This window comes from Xiphias gladius, unplaced genomic scaffold (genome assembly GCF_016859285.1).
Source record: "Xiphias gladius isolate SHS-SW01 ecotype Sanya breed wild unplaced genomic scaffold, ASM1685928v1 HiC_scaffold_1321, whole genome shotgun sequence".
NCBI classification, from domain to species: domain Eukaryota; kingdom Metazoa; phylum Chordata; class Actinopteri; order Istiophoriformes; family Xiphiidae; genus Xiphias; species Xiphias gladius.
The window spans coordinates 49,083-66,522 of NW_024401636.1; the positions used below are offsets into that span (position 1 = coordinate 49,083).

Sequence of the window (17,440 nt, forward strand, 5' to 3'; positions counted from 1 at the left end):
TCATACATTCTACTCATTCAGATTGCTGGTGCTGCACACTCTTCATAACTAAGAGAGCATCACAAATAAGGCAAAGCCAAAATTCTCCTCAATGTGTTGTAGTACTGTGCTCTGGTCACAGACATCCCTCTGTGGTCCACTTATACGGGCAACAGTCATGCCTTTCCCTCCCATTCCTTCAGGCTTAAGAAAAGCACAACACTAGTGTACTACAGTCTCTGTCACATACACTCCACTCCAGCACACGGCCACAGTTGCACCGGCAACCGGTAACAGTTTGTCCAGTCCATCTGTCGTAAGGTGTCTGCGGCCTCCCCTCGGCTTCCCAGAAGTCCCGCTGGTGTGACCGGAATTTGGTTGGTCGTATGAGAGATCTAGAACGGGTTCTCGGCCACGCAGTGAAACTGAGGAAGTCTTCCTACCTTTCTCTTTGCTTCCTACAGTCACGGATGTCCACACAATACTAAAAGAGTCGGGCCTGTTTCTTTAGCTCATTCCTCTTCCACAGAGCCAGCCGGTCAAAATCCTCCACTGTCACACCAACTCCTCTGGGGACAGGTGACGCTGAGAACCAAGGGAGACCAAGTGCAGTTATCACGTCAAGTCTCACGTTCATCTATTACGCTCTTCTTTTCAACAGGTCTGTAGGTACCACTGAGGACACCGTGGTCATATCCTCCAGAATATTTTTTAACGGCAAAAAGACAAGTAAACATTCAGCGACTGCACACATATTACCAATGTAATGCGTCAGTGTAATGTGATTACTTTTTTAAAGTCATGAGTAGAAAGAAGGATTGCAAATTGAAATCCATTAATTACGCATTACTTTTGGTGCTGAGCAATTACTAAAGTTACTGTTAATATTAATGACTTTTTCATTGAGACTGGTGTAATGAGTTGATTACAATTTTCAAGAAACTTTTCCAACACTGCATATTACATATGTTTATATACATTAAATTAAAATAGAATTGAGTCTTTTCACCCAGAATTACTGTACATACAGACCACAATGTAAAATATAAATGTTAAAAAGTGAAATGGGCATTTTTTTCAAAATAGAGAATTTGGTTGGTGGCGTGTCACAGTCTTCTCTGGTGGGTGTGGTTCTGCGGGGAGACTTATAACCTTAGTATCTCTAAAACCTTGGCCATTTCATTAGTGTTTCACTGGACCAGGGCCCCTGTCCTCCCAGCACAGTTAACCTACTGACTCATTCATAACTTACCTCCAGTCTGGCTCTGTCTACATCTTTGGGCAGCCTGTTGCGCCTCTGGTGGTGACAATCATGCTTCATGGGGTAAATCTGCAGGAAGGAGAGGCAGCCATGCTTATCAGACTTCAGAGACATGTTTACGATGAAAGTAATAAGCGATTGTGGTAAAACCTTACCTTGTACTCTGCTGGGAGAAAAAAGACAAAGATTATCAAGAAAAAGACATTTTATTATTTCCCTCAATCTAATAAGGCGTAGATGTTTTAAATTGATGGTGAAATGACCTCTTGCTTCCCCAGTTGACCTCTTACTCGCCACTGTGGTACCGGTACTGGGTACTGGTAGCAGTCTGCACTCTGAGGCTGCAGGTGCAAAAAGACAATGGAGTTAAACAAGAACAGCGGACACATTTTTCAGACTAGAAATATTGTGTATGAATCGTAAGCTCTCGGAATCAAAACCACCGGGACACTCAATATTCAGCAAGCCTAACAACAAAACAGAATCAATTTAAAAGTGTGAAAGATGAGTCAGAAATAAGTCCAAAGCCTGTATGTAAAAATAAAAAGCTAATCATTCATGTTATGTCTCGCTCACTGGTCTCAACCTCTGGATCGTCCCTTATCCAGAGTGAAAGTGAGGGAGGACTTCAAAAACAAAATCTAAAATGTGAGAACCCAGTAGTAAAATATCACCTTGGTCAAGCCAGCATTTGCTTCAATTTTCATGCAGTTCGGCACAATGAAATTAGAAAACAGTGGCAGGTCTATATAACCTGGACTGGAGCACCCCCTCTGCTTCACATCCAGGCTGTCGTAGTCCTAGAAATACAAAGGAGACATGTAGGAAGTCAAAGAAGAGCAGGGGGCCACAGGGAGACAAAGGGCAAATCTGGAGTATCAGTACAGACAAAAGAATTACTCTTTTGTACTGTAGCACAAGAGGGGAAGAAAAACTATATATCATGTACCATCTTTATTAACCTTACCACAGGAAAAAAAGCATCTTTAGTGGTGGAAAGTATCTAAATACATTGCACTTTACTTAAATACAGTTTAGTTACTTTTATTTCAGTCTTCAGACATTTCTGCACCATTATAAAATTATTTTATGAAAACACTTTGTTTTACAATTTCCTAATAATTTCCAAGAAGTTTCCTGAAAAGACCCGTGTAAGTAGATACTCCCTATTTTTAAAATAGAGGCAGTTTTCAGTTGATACATCTCCTAACTGCCAGTGTGATCTAGAGAGTCTTGTAGTGTACAGGAGGTACGCTGGACATGCTAAAAAGTGAAAATTGCCTGCTGGGAAGCACACAGTTCAACACATAGGGTGACTTAAGTTTCCAGTGACAAGTGTATATTGAACGAATAGTTATTTTGGATTTGAATGTAACTTTTCTTTAAAGAAAATTCATAATTCCTATCTTCTATTCATCTCTTTCAATTAATGTTTTAATTAGTACCAAACTATATTGTTATTTCCTGGAAAATAGTACATTCTATGTAATGTAATAGTATTAATGTAATGTACAAGTCAAAGTTTTGAATGTAGCATCTTTACTTGTAATTGGGTATTTTTGCTTTATGGTATTACTGTATTTACAAAAGTAAAGGCTCTGAATACATCCTCTTACAAAAAAAGCAACAACAAAAAACAACAAAAAAAATGTAGACATTGTGCACACTTACCTTTTCACATACTTTTTAGAAAAAAATCCTGTTTCTGGGTGATTTATTGCTGCTAACTTATTATGGTTAACATTTTGTGTAACTACCGAGTAATACTTTTGCATTTTCAAATTATATTCTGTACCAGTATTTGCGCATTTGCACACAGCAGATGGTGCTTAAGACGACAAAAAACAACAACAAAAAAACTGGGGCTAAAATGTAAAATGTTTTATTTACTGAAAAACAAGTGACTGAAAATAAAATTGGGAAGGAAAACTTATTCCACATAACAAAACAATGTTCATTCTATAAACAGATATGTGAACAAAGTGATTTTATTTTGAATTTGAATTTATGTATTTAATACATCAGGATAATCAGTCAGTTTCTGTTTCAGTGGCTACAAAGCAACAGCACAGTGGTTGAAGGAGCCAGCGGAGGAAGCCCATCGCTCTCTTCTCCTTAGTCATGTTGACTTCTGAGTGATCTATACCAACGACCACAAAGTCAAGAGGAGGGCTCAGAGGAGCTGGTGAAGCTTGAACCACTGTGGAGTCTGGTTCTCTGGTGGGCTTTTGGTCCTCCTCCAGGTCGGGCCTTTCATTTCTATTCTCCCTGTCCTGGACATTAGTAATGGGAGGAGTTTCAGTAGAGGCTGTCTGAGGGGCTGGTGGAGGAGACAATACATCAGAGTTTGTCTCTGGACTGGGTGTGGGTTCTTTTGTTTCACCCAGGCTGGGGGTCATGCCATCCTGCACTGCAGTAATGACCAGAGGATGAGGCGTCAGAGGAGTCGGAGAAGCTGGTTCCAGAGCAGAGTCTGGTGCTCTGGCGGGTTTTGGGTCCTTCTCAAGGCTGGGTTTTCCACATCCATCCTCCTTGGCCCGAACTGTAGTCAAAGACACAGGTTCAGCAGGGAGTGTCAGTGGAGTTGGAACCGCAGCAGAGTCTGGTTCTTTGATTGGTTCTACATCCTGTTCAAGGCTTGCTTTTTCCATAACATCCTCCCTAGCCTGAACATTGAATGCATGTTCAGCGGGGGCTGTCAGGGAAGCTGGTTCCACAGCAGAGTCTGGTGCTCTGGCGGTTTTTGGGTCCTTCTCAAGGCTGGGTTTTCCACATCCATCCTCCTTGGCCTGAACCTTAATCATAGATGCAGGATCAGCAGAGCGTGTCAGTGGAGCTGGAACCGCAGCAGAGTCTGGTTCGTTGGTTGGTTCTACGTCCTGTTCAAGGCTTGCTTTTTCAATTACATCCTCCCTAGCCTGAACCTTGAATGCAGGTTCAGCAGGGGTGTCAGAGAAGCTGTTTCCACGGCAGAAGCTGCTGCTCTGGTGGGTTTTGGGTCCTTCTCAAGGCTGGGTTTTTCGGTTAAATCCCCCCTGGCCTGTACCTTGTACGCATGTTCAACGGGGGCTGTCAGACAAGGTGGTTTGACAGCAGAGCCTGGCTCCCTAGAGGGTTTGGGGTCGTTTTTCAGGCTGGGTTTGCCACGTCCATCCTCCTTGGCCTGAACCTCGGATGTGGGTTCACCAGGAGGTACCAGAGAAGCTGGTTCCAGAGCAGAGTTTATCTCTAGACTGGATGTTGGCTTCTCCTCAGAAAGGGGGGCAGGAGGTTCAAGAGTGGGTGTCAAATGCGCCGGCACTCTGGGGCTGAAACATCTCACAAATCTTTCCCGCTACCACATCAACAATTTTACAGAGCAGCACGGGTGCGAAGCTCTTGATCCTGTTCACCACGATATCGTGTGGGTACGTCTGCCTGATCTCTGTCAGGATAGACAGGACCATGTCGTCCCTGATGGAGCGGGAGAAGGTGGCCTGACAGTCCAGAGTGGTGAGAACATTGGAGACACTGTCCAAAGTGGCCTTTGCAACCCGTACAGACAGTTTGCTGAGCTGCTCGGAAGGCATGTTCAATAGGGGGCGAGGAGGAAGCACCCAGAAGCCCTGCAGGACTCTGGGAACAATCTCCATCACCACCTCTTGGGGACAGAGCACTTTGGAGCAGGGTGCCTCCTGCTGCTCCTCTCTCAGGATCTTGGCATAGTCTTGTGCCATGCTGAGGACTTTAGGATGTCTGTGGGTTACAGTCAATATAATGACATTTTAAAACCCGTCAGAATTTCACAGAAATATTAAAACCACTGTACTTCAACCGTTCATAAGTAACGCGTGCCAAAGGAGACTCACTGAAAATTAGGAGGTAGGGGCTCTGGGGACTTGAGGAGCATTCGGGCTTCAAACTCAACGTCCCTCATTTTATTGCTGACGTTCACTGCCCACACCTGAAACAAGAAATTAGATATGAAGTGCAGCTCTGACATATTTAAAGAGTCAAATCAAAATAATAATTGATTCCAAACTAAGTCTTCTTGGGATTCTAGTTTTATCAGCATCAGAAGAGGCTTGGCATCTTCCTCATCAAAATCCTCCAGTTCAAACTCCCAAAGACTTCAACCAGAAACAAAACACAAGCATTATCTTTACTGTAATTTATTTCATTAGGGACAGATTGGTGGGGCAGGAGCAGAGGTCAAGGTCTAGTGACGGACTGCGTGTTTGTGTCTAAGCAACTCACCGTTCTCTCAGCGTACTTTTGCTCTCCTCCAAAATGAGGTCGATCATGTCTTCAGCAGTCACCTGAGATGGGATCTGGTTTTTCTGCTGAAGCTTGAGGAGTTCCATCACCAGTGCAATCTAAAAAACGTAAAGGAGATACGTCATTTTTAAGCATGAAAAGACATAGTTTATCCAGATTTACCTGGCATTTTCTACTGGTGTGGGTTTGGGAGGATAGTAGGTCTTACCTGGGACTTGTAACTCTTTATATGCCAGCAGAGCTGCAGAGCCCGATCATATATGATTGTTTCAAACACCTTTAAATGAAATGAGATAAAGTTATTCATTAGTTTTAGCCTTTTTTTTTACAATACACCTGAAAATGTTTAGTCTAACTCCAGTAAAAACAAAAACTTTCTGACATACCTTGATGGGTCTGTAGATTCCTCTGCTTCCTTCAAGAAACTCCATTGATATTTACTTACTGTATGTCACAATACAGAACAAACAAAAATGTCAAAGCAACAACCAAAATGTCACTACTATGAGTTCGACGATAGACCTGAGAGAACTCAAACAAGTTTGATCCTCCTGGCACAAGTGAACAGAGTGAGTTCAGGCTGTAGAGTGTGTGAGGTCTGAAGTTCCCCTCTGATTGTTGAGTCACATACTAACCATTCAAGAAGTGAACTCATCATCTCACACATTGTGGTAGGTCTCCAAGGAAACCAGGGAAATAATAAAGTGTAAGACCAACACTACTCTGAAATGATGCATACATAATATATAAAACAATTTGGTGTCCAAACTCAGTTGATGGTGACACGAGCAGCCGTTAATTGCATATCAACATATTGTTACCCGGTGATGATCCACTGGTGGGTTTTGTTGTAAAGGATAAGGCTGATGATGTTCTGAATTTTTCGATTTGCCATCAGATCCCATAATAAAGACCAAAACCAACAATGAATTTATCTCGCTAACATATACATGTATTTCACATGAAGCCAAAGCCTAATATTTCTTATTTCTCTGTGCCATAGAGCTCCATAGTTGTGCAAAAACTATTAAAAAGACATAAATGAGCCACACTGTCTGCAATGGGTGACATGTTCCTTTATTACTTTGAATGTGGGGAGTGTAGTTAATTTTGAGTCAAACCCACATACACTGTCCTGCTGCCATAAACACTGGGTCACCCACCAAATGTGTATAAATCCACAGATGAATATAGTCCCCAACAAATACACAATTTTCTCGGCTTTGAGTAACCTTTGCTAAAAACTCCAATGCCCAGCTATTTTAGGAAGTTACTGAGCCTTTTTCTAACAATGGAACTATTTATTAGTGACCTGTTTTTAAAGATTTAGAGCTGAGAGCCACAGACAGGCTGGGGAAGTCAGAAAGTATTGAGCGACAGAGAGACAAACACTGCTGGTTTTGGTCTTTTAATTATATTGGTTGCCAGTAAGGTGGAAACTGATGCACTTGTGTTTCCTGAAATCCCACTGCGTTTTCTCAAATGTTGTTTTTTCTGATTCACCGTGTGGTCGGATATGCACGTGCTTTGTCAAGGCCGCCGTATTTCTCTCATATTTAAATGGACAAAAGCACAAAATAAACACTCCGCAAACAATTAAACATACTTTATATTTGAGTCATATCTTCCAGAGATACAAAATTTTAGAAATCATATATTACAAGCACAATGCACTGTACTAACCACGGTATATCTGATAACAAAAGGCACATGCTTTGAATTTGCTAAGTTTCTGACAATTTTACAGTATTGACATCATCTTTTCTACAAAAAGTGCCACGTGGCTGGAACGTTGCAGTCAGTTTGCTGGTCAACAGACCCGTGAGCAGGCAAGGGAAATGTCAGTGAAGAATATGAAGTGCCACTATATGAAGATGTCATCTAAGTTCATGTGTTCACTGCACATGTCAGCAGTCTCAGATTGATCTTTCTCTGTGCAGTCGCCACAGATTTCCACACTTACAGCCTAATCTGGATTTATGCTAACGGTCTCTGTGTGGTCAGTATCAGGCTGATTGCCCTCCAGACCGAGGTCTTTTTGAGCAGGATCTGCATGAGCATCTGTTACTTTAGTGAGGGTGTTTTGTTCATCCTGAATATCGGAATCAGTGTGTCTGACATCTGTGTGTCTCATGATGTCTCTTGTGTGATGAAAAGGTATTTGACTGGGCACGCTGTGGTCAGTATCAAGGTCTGGGTCTTTCCCATCCTTTGGATTCTGGTAAGTTTGTAAAGTGTCAGTGGAGGTGCTGGAGTCTGAGATCTGCTCCTTAGCTGTATCAAAGGACTCAGTAAAAATACTGTCACTGTATGATTGACTGGCGATACTGTATGTCTCAGACCCATCCACGTGAGGGCCGTCTGTATCAGGAAGAGGGTGAATATGATCTTCTGTCCCACGAACTTCTCCGAGATTAGTGTCTATACATCTACCCTCTGTGTCTCCATGGATCATACAAGTTCTTGGAGCCAAGTCATCTTCATAGTTCTCATCTTCAGGTATAGAATCCAAGATGTTGTTTCTCTTAAACAAACTCTTTGTGTGTCCCATATCAGCATCATTTTCCTCCTTTTGGCCAGACTCTTTGTCTGCATAGTGCATGTTGTCCTCTCCAGCAGCGGTGCCTTCCACTCCCGCCAGAACTCTCTTCAGACCCTGGGCTCTGTCTCTGTACACTTGGCACAGTTCGACGTCGGGCATGCGGTTGCCGTGGATCTCTGCCAGCTTCATGTACACCACATACAGAGCCTCGGGGTTAGCTTGGTCCTCCAGGGCTGCTGCCAGAGCCAACTGGAAGTAGCCCACTGCATCAAAAGCATCCTGGACAGAGTGTACAGTGCAGAGGTCACAACAGGTCTCAGTGAAATTAAACACTCATCTTCACATCCTAAGGTTGGATTCTGATCACCACCATTTGCTGTTAAAAGGACACCAGATAAAGGGAAGGACAATGTCACTGTTGCCTCTGCCAAGATCCAAAGCCTTTTATCGGGACAAGTTAAAAAACTTCAATTCATGAATTCATCAACAAGGAAAGGTACCTTTAAAAGAAGTATTGCGTTGTTGCTTAGTGAGAATGTATTTGTTTACTCCAGGTTCTGCATTTTGATGATAAAAACAAAAACAAGATTTTAGAAACTGAAAATGAAATTGACTTATCTTTTAATAGTGTAATCTTTAGTTTTCATGGTCACATATCATATTTACTTTTAGTCACATACAGTGAAACTAAGAAGTTTGACTTGAAATGAATCATAAATGTTGTTCCACATCTGATCGGAATTGAAAATGTGGGCATTTTTTCATGCTTGTATTAGAGCGTTGACATTAAAAAGACACCTCATGCCTGAGATAAATAAGATTCAGTTGACCTCTCAAGTTAGTCCAGGTTTAAATCTTGTCTTTTGAGTTTTGGTGGAGGGGAAAAACTTTTGTTTAAATTTGCGTTACAGATTGTGTCTTTTAAGATGGAGAGTGTTAATATAAGGAAAGTACTGCATATATTCTGTTTGCTCGTGCAACGCTGTCACAGAAATATATCCGTCCCCTGTACCTTCAGTTTGTGTAGGGTGAGATTTCCCAGTCTGCAGTAGACCTTAGTGTAGTAGCGAGCCTCCGTTGGGTGCTGCAGGACTGGGGGGCAGAGGGACAGGGACTTGAGGTAGTAGTTTTCTGCCATCTCATACTGCTGAAGGCTGTAGTAAACTGTAGCCAGCCGGTGGTAGGCTGTCCTCTCATTCACACACACACAGCTGAAGAAAAACCAACAATGGTGTCTGCTCACAACGTAGATCTAGATCAGCTACACTACGGTTATCGCAGGCGGCTTTACATCTTCACTAACAGTTAACTAACAGTGAGGCCACGCTTCTACTCTGTACCTGTTTTGCTGCCAATCTGAACGGCCAGTGTTGCGTACTGCAGAGCCTCCTCCTGCTCTCCCTGGTTCATCAACAGCTCTGTCAGTTTACTCAACAAACGAAACTCTGAATGGATGTCCTCGATGCTGCGTGAAAATGGCAGACTGCCGTCCTGAATCATATATAAATACTTTGTTGACTCAGAGCCGTGGTGTCAAGATAGGTACAATTAAAAAAAAAAAAAAAAACATTTAATGCAACCTGAATAAAAGTTACTTGGGACACTGTAGCTTTCGCATACATCAAACCTACCCTAAAGAAAGGCAGTGAAGCCAACCGCTTTCTGTGGCCTTTAAAGTAGACGTCTCCTGCCTCCTCATCGATGCTCACGGCAAAGTGAGGGTCATTCATCCTCAGGGCTGTCTTCACTGCTGCCTGTCAATCAAATTATACTGTCAATCTATGTTGATAGTGTATCTAACAGTCGAATGTGAAACTAAGCTATTTATAGTGTTTGTCATTGCTGATAAGGAACAAGGACACACTGTCTTATATTCCCTCCTCCTCACCTGCAGGTACATGTCAGCCAGCTCGTCCTCCTGGATCAGGTAATATATCCGTCCCACCTGTAGCCAGGTCTCTGACTCCTCCTCTCTCTTGCCCAAATCAATGGAAATCCTCAGGCTCTGCTTGGTGTAGTCCAGAGACTTACGAGATGATCTGCACCACAAAATTTTTTTTTAAAAAGAGATGCTACAAAAAAGATAAAGTGAGAATGAGAGTGAGTGGGAAGGAGAGGCAAAAGCTCACTTCTCAGTGTTGAGTGAGAGATAGAGGCTGCTGAGGATTTCCAGGTACTCTCCCTCCAGTCTCTTGTCCTTAAGCTCTCTGGATACTGTCACACAGTGCTCATAGTAGACGATACTCTGACCATACGGAAGCGTGTCAGCTTACAGCCGACTCAGTACTTAGCCACCACCATCTGACCTATGAGAAATATGGCAAAAATGTTACTAGTTGCTCCTGAGATAAAATATCAGTTTAAGGTATTGAATACGTAGTACTGTCCGTAAAGTTTGTTCAAACATATACATGGTTAGGGCTGATAGTTTTGGCCAGTTCTAGCTTATCACAGATATATCGGTATCAGTGTATACAATATGTCACCCCGTAATTAACATGTAGGAGGAATGCTGTTGCTATTTCACTAGCCAACTAAGTGCTTCAAAATGAAACTTCAATACAGAAAGGATGTGTTTGAGAGCTTTTGGAATCAGTGTCACATTTGCATTATTTGTCCACCAGAGAGCACTGACAAGTTTATTTTTCATTCGTGACATGTTGCTTGGTACATATCTGATACCTCTTTCGCAATTCATTGATAACCACATTTACGGGATTATATAATATAAATAATTGAAACTGAACTTGAACTCGAAAATCCATCATTGGTCTTTGTATAATTAACAAAGAAATATAATATATATACAGCCTGATATCAGGGGCTTTGCACAAACAGACTTTAGGGGAGAACACTGTTTTTTAGTCAGATTTAAAAGGAGTAATGTACAGAGAGAAAGAAGATTTAGCCTCTCATTTCAAATGTTACCTTATTTGTACAGTACTTACTGTGCAAGTTTCGGGAATGTAGTGCCATTGGTAGCCCCATTTCATAACACGCCCTGATGTGCTGACTCCTCCCCCTGTCTCTGTAGCTCCGCCCCAGCCAAAGGTAGGTCTGAACATGCTCCTCATCTGTGGGGCTTTCCCAAAGCTCCGGAAAAAGATGCAGCGATCTGGAAATACAATCACTGTCAAAGTTAGTAAGTATTTGCAATCTCTATCTACATTTCCTTGGAGCTTCTCTATTGTACAACTTGGAAAACATACAGTAAGACAGATAGAAGACCTGACTAGTGTGACATGTGATTATAGATAACCAGCAGTAATCATATAACCTTTTTTTATGATTACTTGAAACTATTAAGGAGCAGAGATGATTAAGGATGTTATCAGGGAAGACAAGTATCATATTGATTAATGAAACAGGTGGACGTTTTTAATACTTTTGTACTTACTCAGGGTTTGGACATGACCTCTGCTCCATATAACCTGTGCTTCTGTGTGGCTTGTGCAACGTGTCAAAAGAGATGTAAAAGAGTACACTGTGTTCTGAGGGTTGTCACGACATAAGGAAAAGAGCTAGATATTGAGAAAGCGGAATACACTGGTGTCTGAGTTTGATAAAAACAACTACTTATTTGGCAGAGATCGCCTTGTGCAACATAAGGCACCCTAAAAGGCCTCATACCCCGATACTCAATTATCATATACGACAGATAACGCTTAGGTTGCATAAGATAACTCCCTTTAAGGAAAAGGCAACCCTAGAAAACCAATCAGAGATAAGAGAGAAGGCATAGCCTGATGAGGGAGTCAAACCTTCAAAAAACAGTGAGCAGCAGCGGTAACACTCAGAACACAGGGCGTTGAGCTTCAGTAGGATCTCTCGGTTTGTGTGTTCTCCCAAGATCTTGGCTAATAAAAGACCATTTTGTGCATCTCAAACTTCTCTCAGACTCCATCACTTCTCGCTCACATCAACCAACCCGGGGAAGTCAATCCGACTTCAACACTAGGAAGCGTTTTGCTACCCAAGATGCCCCCACATCCAGTGCCAGGCAGCCCAGGTTGGCCAGTGCCAGGGCCTGGTTCCTCTGATTACCACTAAGAGGTTGTGGATCACTCCTCGCTGTGTGAGACTGTCTGTACCCTGGGGAGGGTATGTACACACAGAGGCACAGTTTACACATGATATTCATATAAAGGAACGTCTAGAACCTACATTTTAAGCAAATGCTTCTACAAATTTGTGAAAAATTGTGGGCATTTATCCTGGTGTTTAACATCGGTTGCTGTACATGAAGTGATGTGAGCAGCGGCTGTAGGACACTCTGGGCCCTCTCAGCCTGTCCTGTCACCACCAGCAGCCAGCCGAGCAGCACAGAGGCCTCAAAACCCTCCTCCTCATTGATGTGGCCGCCCGTCTCCACAGCTCGTTGAGCACAGCGCACTGCTTTATCTAGAGCACCATACTGCTGGTAGACTGAGGCCAAGCCCAAACACAGGTCCCTTTTGATCCTGTCGGCGCGTTTGTTGATTTGGGAAGAGAGTCCGGGAGATGAGTTATTTCTCAGTTTAACAATTTATTACAAACCACAGAATCAAATTGAACGTGTACATGGATCTTTTCCATTCAGAAAACCATGGCCGTGGCTTAGGCTTAGCGCTCCCTCGGCTGGCGGATAAGTCGGTCCCTCCTTTCTTCCACAGGCTTCCACCATTCACGAGAGACAGTGCCCTAAACAGGAAGAAACCCTGCACTCCCTCACGTGTAGCTCGTTCTGAATGTTTTGTTTTTGTTTTATCCATCTGACATGACCCAGTATGGGTGTAGTTCAAAATATTGTTGTATATGATGTTCTTTCCGTATCTATCTCTTTGCACCACAGAAAGAGCTCTTACTTGAGTAATCAGATATCGCTTTTATGTTTGTGGCATGCTGTCCATCAACTGTCCTCCTTAAGACATCGCCTCCGGAATGGCCTCTTTTCATAAGCCAGTGCCTTTCTACGTACATACAATAAACTCTGTGTGCAAACAGCGTCTATCTTTGGTATGCTCTTTATATTCACATGATTAATAAAAACAGCTAGATCAAACAGTCTTCATGCTCAAGGTAAACCACAATCTGGGCACATATTCCACATAACAAAACAATGTTCATTCTATAAACAGATATGTGAACAAAGTGATTTTACTTTGAATTTGAATTTATTTAATTAATACATGAGGATAATTAGTCAGTTTCTGTTTCAGTGGCTACAAAGCAACAGCACAGTGGTTGAAGGAGCCAGCGGAGGAAGCCCATCGCTCTCTTCTCCTTAGTCATGTTGACTTCTGAGTGATCTATACCAACGACCACAAAGTCAAGAGGAGGGCTCAGAGGAGCTGGTGAAGCTTGAACCACTGTGGAGTCTGGTTCTCTGGTGGGCTTTTGGACCTCCTCCAGGTCGGGCCTTTCATTTCTATTCTCCCTGTCCTGGACATTAGTAATGGGAGGAGTTTCAGTAGAGGCTGTCTGAGGGGCTGGTGGAGGAGACAATACATCAGAGTTTGTCTCTGGACTGGGTGTGGGTTCTTTTGTTTCACCCAGGCTGGGGGTCAAGCCATCCTGCACTGCTGTAATGACCAGAGGATGAGCAGGAGGCGTCAGAGGAGTCGGAGAAGCTGGTTCCAGAGCAGAGTCTGGTGCTCTGGTGGGTTTTGGGTCCTTCTCAAGGCTGGGTTTTTCAGTTACATCCAGGCTTGAAGTTTTCCCATGCTTCCAGTCTTTATTCTAACCGACTACAGTTTAACAGAGAGAAATGAGAGTATTGATCTTCTCACGTAGCTCTCAGCAAGAAAGTGAAGCAGTGTATTTCCCCAGAATATTAAACTATTGCTTTAAGACAGTGCACGGTGCTAAGGAGGAAAATGTGTTAATGAACATCACAAAGATCTACAGCAAGAGAGTACATTTACTCTACAAAACCACAGTCACCATCCCACCATTCCTGTCAGAGAAGATCCATATTTCAGCCAAGAGCATGAAAATAGCCAGCATTAAAGTGAGTTCAGTTACTGCTCAGCCTGAGACACACAGTCATTTCATGAGTGGTGTGAGGCCATGATGATATTGATGCCACTCTGCACTAAAGCACAGCCAATGGAAGTCAGTGGGGGGGCGACATGCAGTGTAATGTCAGATAGATGGTTCCTCACTCCGTTAGCCATTAGCCATGCCAGTCCCAACACATCATCCATTGGATTCCTATATACATGACGCATGACACCAATGGTAGACATTCTCATCTTTGGGACACAAACTGCCAGCTCAGCAGCAGGGCAAATCAGACACACAGACACACACAATCACTCAAAAGTTTGACAGCAGACTGAAAATTCTGTCCCTGTAAGTATGCTTGTACAGTATTGACATGGGATCACAAACATAGGAAGAGATACACATACCATACACACAGCCAGACAGACATATGAAATATCTGTGAACCAACAGTGAGTGAAACCGCGAGTGGAGGAGGGAGATAGTTATACAGTGGCAAGGTCATTGGGTAAAGTGGAGCAGAAGGTGGAGGGAAGTGAATAATAGTGATTGGATGCAGTAAAAAAGAGGTGAAAAGAAAAGGGAAACATTATTGGAGTGTCCCTGAGGGAGATATGACAATGTGGGAGCTTTGCTACCTGCACAGAGCACAAGGACAAACTCAAAAAACCTCTGTTTGATACAGCCTCTTTTCTGTACAGGTAGCAAACTTGTTAACTGATGAGTACAAAACGGGCCTTTGATGCGCACGGCAACTCGACGTGCGTCTGTCGGGGCTTCGATCAATCATGGTTAGTGCCGAATCAGGAGGATATAATAATCAACAGCTGCTCATGAAGAAATAAAGTACCAGAATGGATCAATATGGCCGATGTAGAAGTTTGTGCTGAATGTCAGTATTCTAACAGGGCAAGCTGAGAGGTTTTTGAACTTGCTATTTACAGCAGATGCCGAAATGCTGATGACTTTCTTCATCATATGCCAAAATGGGAAACATTAAGGCCAGTGATGTACTAATGAAAGCCGGATTACATAGAAGGGTGAAAGTGTCTATATACAGGTCGACATAAGGTGAGCTCCTGCCACTCTCAGAGCCTGCAGCCAGCCACAGCCAATCACAGCAAAGGAAACATGAGCATGAAAGAAGGCTTCAGCACATGCAGATGAAAACCAAACAGCCTACACACTCATTCAAAATACAAAGTGACGTCAGATAACGTTTCCACTTGTGTAATGACAAAGGTCATTGACTTGCCTGTGGTGTCAATGCACATGTGTAAGAGTTCAATGAAACGACAGCCAAGGAGCAACTGCAGCATATGAGATAGCCATTCTGACATCTAGCCATTCTGCCCTAATGCGCTGAATCTTTTGTCAACACTGATATTATATGAGGGCATATTTGTGGTATTATATAATAGTGATGATGACAAACAGATGGAAATGGCAATGAGAAGAATAATAAGAAGAATGATACCTTTCTCATGTCTGTACACTACATTTGAAGCTACAACAAGCGGCTAGTTAGCTTAGCCTAGCATAAAGAAAGGAAACGGGGGAAACACCTAGCCTGACTCTGTCCATAAATAACAAAATCCGCCGACCAGCAACCCCAGAGCTTACTGATTAATGTTTTATTTCTTTTTTTTTCAGTTATACAAAAACTGAAGACAAATCAGAGTCGTATCGCTCTTCTCAACCAATATCTCCCCAAGAAAGTGAATAAACGTATTTCCCAAAATTTTGTAGTACTCCTTTAAAAGACTTCACTTCAATGAGATAATTCCCAAAATTCAAAAGGAATTCTTCTGCTCAGAACCTTCATTAAAATTACGTTTCCCATTAAGTACAACATCATCGACTTGATTTAGTATTTTTTTCAACAGTCTGATACTAAGCTCAGCAGTTATAAGCAGACAACTAGGAGTGAACGCTAGATGACTCACCAGGGTAGCCATAGTGCTGCGGAGAGCGAGGCATGATGGGTGACATGCCTTGACGACTATACGTTGGCGAGTCTATATAACCTGGACTGGAGCACCCCCTCTGCTTCACATCCAGGCTGTCGTAGTCCTAGAAATACAAAGGAGACATGTAGGAAGTCAAAGAAGAGCAGGGGGCCACAGGGAGACAAAGGGCAAATCTGGAGAATCAGTACAGACAAAAGAATTACTCTTTTGTACTGTAGCACAAGAGGGGAAGAAAAACTATATATCATATACCATCTTTATTAACCTTACCACAGGAAAAAAAACGGTCTTTTTAAATTCAATCTATGCTTTTTGGTGGGGTTTGCTGCATGGAACAAAGTGATGGATTACAGCCACATAATGATTTTAAAGTTGGTGAAATGAATAGTTTGAGATTTTGGAAAATAATAAATAATATTTGTTTTCTTGCCAAGAATTTGAGAGAAGATGGATACCTATCTCAGGTCTGTCTTAGGCTCACGAATTTACACCTTATATCTCTTTTGTTTTATCTGTACATAAACCAAAATGTAAAAATGTCAAGTTGCGGTTTTACTGGACATTAGGTACTGGAACTATTTCTTGGTTGGGCTTAGTTAGTGAGATTTAGAGGTGATGGTAGGCAGATTTTTTTAAACTCTGGACAGAGCCAGGCTAGCTGTTTCCAGTCAGACAGAAATGAGGGTGGTATCGATCTTCTCACAAGAAGAAGTGTATTTTCCCGAAATTCAAACTATTCCATTTTTAATAAGCCATTTACCAGAAACTAAATTGAACTGTCAGTATCTAGGCAGCAAAATCCACCAATCTGTAACTTCATACAAATACTACAAAATATTCATAAAAACATTGCGCTCATCGTTTTTACCAGATTTCAATGAAAAATACCAACCATTTTAAAAGAAGTTTGGTTAAAAGTCATTTTCATCTTGATTTTATGTGACCAAAAATTACAGCAAAATGACAAAGTTCACCATGTTTTACAGTAAACAAGATCCTCTCGCTACGTTGACAACCGAGTAGATGCTCCCCGTAACTGACAGTTAAGAGACAAAAGGGAAAAGCTCCGGATCATACATCAGTGTCCCTTGTTGTAAGTTTAAAATAAAAAACAATGAACAGTCAAACTACCTTGGCGAATGGTATTTTTGAATCCAATTATTTGTCTTAAAGACATTTTGCCAAATCAAAATGATTAAAAACGAATACCACTAAATCCCTGGATGATTAAAATAAATCTTTTTGTGAAATAAAAAATGAAAACAATGAGCTCAACAAATACTGTACTACATGACTGAGGTGTTATGAAAACACACACTTCTCACCAGCAAAACTCCATCTGAAAACTAATCAGACCAATGATGAGACTAATGCTAAGTTTGGCCTGGTGTGTGCAGCAGTAGTACCTCCCCATAGCTGTAAGTGTCTAGCCTGTCATCAGAGGTG

General features: G+C 42.2%; 1 pseudogene; it reads right to left on the reverse strand.

Annotated features, from left to right (window-relative positions):
- Positions 1-7,088: 7,088 nt before the first annotated feature.
- LOC120787249 lies at positions 7,089-16,004 on the reverse strand (annotated as a pseudogene).
- Between the last annotated feature and the right edge of the window lie 1,436 nt (positions 16,005-17,440).